The 5013-nt window shown below is 40.5% G+C and overlaps 1 non-coding gene across 1 annotated transcript; it reads left to right on the plus strand.

Annotated features, from left to right (window-relative positions):
• The first annotated feature begins 600 nt into the window (after positions 1-600).
• Positions 601-705, plus strand: LOC130025604 (U6 spliceosomal RNA). Its single transcript, XR_008792739.1, has one exon. It is a non-coding gene; the product is annotated as a U6 spliceosomal RNA (small nuclear RNA).
• Positions 706-5013: the final 4308 nt, after the last annotated feature.

The following is a 5013-nucleotide window of genomic DNA, read 5'->3' on the forward strand; positions in this document are numbered from 1 at the left end:
TGTGCAGAAATAACGGAGTAGTAATCATAATATTTAGAATTTAAAGTTAAAGACCTCTATTCTTTCTATCTACAGAAACTAGATAACCATCCAAATAGACTGTAAAGTCAGAGGAAGCCACTTGTAGGAGAGGAACTAAGGGTGAAAGAAGACAGGATTGGGATTCTAATAGGTTTGGCTCTGATATGCATAACTAATTCATATATATGTGGGGGGTGTTAAAATTGAACCCAAACTTTATGCTTGCAAAGCATAGGCTTTGCTTTTAAAGTACCATTTGAAAGGTGCTTTAAGATGGGGACAATGGTAGGATGGGTTCTCACAGTATAATAGAGGATTACATAACTGGAGTGTTTCAGAACACGTTGATGTCTGCAATAGCTGGAATATAGTAGATATTTAGTAAATATCAGCCCTAGCCTGCCATAGAAATAGATAAAGAACATGTCACCAGTTATTAGGACCATACTCCTGGATAAAATTAAGCAGAAATGACAACTGTTGATTGATACAATCTCAAGCTATTCTTACCATGGGACTCAGATAAAATGCCAATTCAAACTCAATTCAGAAAGACTCTTTCCAAGTTTTTATAAAATGGTGCTCGCTTCAGCAGAACATATAAAAATTGGAATGATATAGAGAAGATTAGCATGGCCCCTGCTCGAGGGTGACATGCAAATTTGTGAAGCGTTCCATATTTTTCTGATGACCTCTCAGTGTCTGTATTGCAAACCATAGTGCCCAAAAGTAGAAAGAGAGTATGGGGAATATTGTCTGCCATAGAGGCAGGGGGAGGGCTAGGAAGGAGGTTAGACTGGGGAGATTGGTGGTGGGGACTGTGCACTGGTGGAGGGATGGGTGTTTGGTCATTATGTGATTGTAATCCAAAATGAGAGAAAGAATCCGGAATTCCCACCTCTGTCGACGGTCAAGAATTAGGTACACTGTCTCTTTTGCCAAGGCATCTAAAATCAGATGTGCTGGACATGTAATGATTTGGAAACTACCGCTGGACTAGAGCCGTTACTGACTGGATTCCATGGGATATCAAAAGACCGTGTGGCTGCCCACCTACAAGATGGTCAGACTTCTTTGTTAAGGCCCTGAATGGTCACTTTGAGGCTCTTCGTGTTTCTAGAATGAGCAGAAGCCATTGGGCTACACTAGCACGTGACAGGGATGAATGGAGATGTTACTGGTGGCCGCTCAAGCAAATTGATGAGTAAAGGGATGTCAAGTGATCAAGTGATCAAGTGATCAACCCAAACATGAAAGCTTGTAACTTTAAAAAAAAAAAGGAAAGAAAAGAAAAACCCTAAAGAACCAAAAACAAAAACAAACAAACAAACAAACAAACAAAAAACCAAAAACAAACAAACAAACAAACAAAAACTCAGTTTTTATAAAATGAACATTCCAGGGGCTGGAGCAATAGCACAGCAGGTAGGACATTTACCTTGCTTTGCGGCCGACCTGGGTTCAATTCCCAGCATCTTATATGATCCCCTGAGCACCTCCAGGAGTGATTCCTGAATGCAAACCCAGGAGTAACCCCTGAGCATCACCAAGTGTGAGCCAAAAAACCTGAGTGCCGAGAACAGATGACTGGTTAAAGAAACTTTGGTACATTTACACAATGGAGCACTATGTCGCTGTTAGAAAAGGTGAAGTCATGAAATTTACATACAAGTGGTACTACTTGGAAAGTATCATGTTAAGTGAATTGAGTCAGAAAGAGCAGGACAGACACAGAAAGATTGCATTCATCTGGGGAACATAAAGCAACAAAATGGGAGACAAACACCCAGGAGTGGCTGAGATTAGTACCAGGAATTTTGCTCCATGACTTGGAGGCAGCCACACGTGCTAGGGGAAAAGGAAGCTCAGATAGAGAAGAGAGCACCAAATAAAGGGTGTTGGGAGGATCCTTGCAAGGTGGGAGAAGCATGCTGAAAGTAGACTATAGACCAAACATGATTGCCACTCAATGCCTCTCTTGCAAAACACAGGACCCAAAAGAAGAGAGAGAGAACAAGGGGGAATGCCCTGCCACAGAGGCAGGGTGAGATGGGGGGAATGGGGGGTGGGAGGGATGCTGGGACCCGTGGTGGTGGAGGATGGGCGCTAGTGGAGGGATGGGTACTTGATTATTGTATAACTGAAGCCAAAGCACAAAAAATTTGTATGTCTATAACTGTACCTCATGGTGTTTCACTAATAAAAAAAAAAACAATCTAATTCTTCCCCTCGGATCCATATCTATCTTTCTGAGACATCCCTGTCTGTTAGGGTCAACAGGGAGAGACAGGCTACCACACTTGCAAAGTTCTGAGACATTTATTTGAACATAAAAACAGGGTTTCCTACTTGCACCCCCTTTTGATATTACAAAAAAGCTATGACAAGGCTATCTCTCTGGGAGAGGCAATACCTAGTAGTACTCAGAGGCTACTCAGACCTTGATTCTTAGATGTTATTTCCAATAACACACCGAGGACCATGGTACTGGGGATTAAATTTAGAATTCCCACATTCAAAGCATGTCCTCCAGCCCTTTGAGGCATCTTCCCAGCCCCTGGCAAGGCTTTTTAATACTTTAGACCACATATTACTTAGTCACTTTAATGTTAAAATTACAGTCAGGAAAATAAAAGCAATTGTTTTTCTCTACTTCTCATTGGCTTAAGGCAGGCTGAAACTTTAAACAATTCTAAAACTTAACAGAACTACTGATACTTCACTGATACTTTCTACCTTCTACCTCATATTAGACCTATTGGATCAGGATATTTCTACTTCTTTTTGGATAATAAAACCATTGGAACAATTGAGTTTCATTGGCCCATTTAGTTTGATTTCATTTAAGCAGATAAAAATAATTGCTCAATATTACAGTTGGATTGCTGTGATGATTGATAATCAGATTAACTCCATGCTGTGCTTCAGCTTCCAATTCTGTAAAATGAGTAAACTTGGCATAGATGATCACTTGTCTTTCAATTTGAGAACCTTTACCAAGTTTAGGAAAAGGGAGAGAAGGAAAAAAAAATAATTTATGTTTTTTAAAGTTTCAATTCTACCAGTGGTTATGCCAGACATTTTCTTCTTAATTTTATAAAAAAAATTGTGAAAAGATCATTAACATACTCTCCGAATAAAAAAGCAATAGAGATCATTGTGCTCAATTACCCACCGTAGCACCATAGCACCGTCCTCCTGTTGTTCATCAATTTGCTTGAGCGGGCCCAGTAACGTCTTCCATTGTGAGACTTACTGTTACTGTGTTTGGCATATCAAATACATCATGGGTAGCTTGCTAGGCTTTGCCATGAAGGCGAAATACTCTTGGTAGCTTGCTGGGCTCTCCGAGACGGGCAGAGGAATTAAACCTGACTTGGCCAGGCCGGTGGCTTGCAAGGCAAACTCCCTACCACTGTGCTATCGCTCCAGTCCAATGAATTACCCAAGATAGAAAAATTAATAGTTAGTGAATCTGGATCTATAATCATCCACCTTAGCATAAAACTTGAACACGTTACACTAAAGGCTGATAAATCCATCAATAATGCCTGTTCTGCAAAGATCAGATGTTTCAGAGATTGCATGTTCCCAACTTTTCTGAGTCTCTTGTTGTTACCCTCTATTTGAGAGACTTCATGAGCGTGGGATGATAGGTTTAAAAACTAGGCAGTGAGAGTTGAAGTGTTAGCTTGGCAGCTCAGCAAGTTCAAGGAGATGAATCCGAGTCTCAGGCTCAATAAGAACAAAACTAAAGTTTGGGGAAACATGGTAAAAATAAAGGACAATAGGCAAGAGGGTCTTTCTGAGCTTGTGTGTACACAAAAACAATCTAATGATATAATCCAGCAACTGCCAACTTCCTACCCAAATCCCACCTAAAATCCCATTCCAATATGATGTAGTTACTATTGCACCCTAAGACAATAGTACAGAAACAATTGCTTAAGAATAATGGGGTTGACTCTGGCTCAAGTAATAGCCCCACTTCTACTCCCTGCAGTGAACTTTTGCAAGAATAAACTTGTTTGCTCTATTGCTGATGAACTTGTGTGTGCAAGATCTTCAACTCTTTACTGATCAAATACAAGAATGGAGAATTTTTCGTCACCCATCTGTTCCACCCTATAATATAATAGGGTGGTGTCATCTTTCTTACCATGATAGTTTGAGAGTCCTCTGGATTTAGCAGACTCATTACAAAAACATAGAATCACCACCAGTACTAAACTTAATCATATGATGTGAATTTTGGCATGTTGTACCAAGGTTCTGTATGACTAGTGTCTAGAACTTCTTCTGTGAGTAGATAGCATTAGCCACATCGAATGTGATCCATGTTCCTGAAATTGTGGTCATTTTACCTGCAACCTCCTTCAAGAGCACAAGGGAAGTTTCTATTTCAATAGCCACTACCCCCCCCCCCCCCCAGGAACTGCAACAGCATGCTTAATGTATATATTTTTGATAGACCTAGACCTCTTCAGACAAGGAACTATTTCTATTTACTTCTATTAGTCATATCACTCACCAATGATGAGGGGACTTGTTAGTCTATTACACCTGACTCCAGAAGACACTGGATTCTGCAAGTTTCTGTGTTTCTGTCATGATGGTAATGCCCTGTACTTGGAGGTTTTTCAGGGAACCATGGATTTATGGAACTTTTAATAAAACTTTGTCCACCAGGCTGATATGCTTATCCTTAGTTGCATGGAGTCCTCTGGGCTAGGTTGAATCAGAAGGGAATGATACTTACTTACGTATGCTTGGGAAAGGTTCACTCAGTGGGAGTTGACATTAAAAAGAGGTAAGGTTTATATCTTGTTGGGGGCTGTAGGAGAGGATTTTGTGGGGAGGAAAGGGTAAAGAAACATTGTAGCAAGTTGCCAGGACCTGGAGAATTTGGTGGTCTGAGGAGCATGGTTCTGAACAAGTCTGATATTCTGTCCCAAGATAAGCTTTTCCATCTGCTCTGTGCAAAATTTTTTG

Source organism: Sorex fumeus, unplaced genomic scaffold (assembly GCF_029834395.1).
Source record: "Sorex fumeus unplaced genomic scaffold, SorFum_2.1 ptg000030l, whole genome shotgun sequence".
Lineage (NCBI taxonomy): Eukaryota > Metazoa > Chordata > Mammalia > Eulipotyphla > Soricidae > Sorex > Sorex fumeus.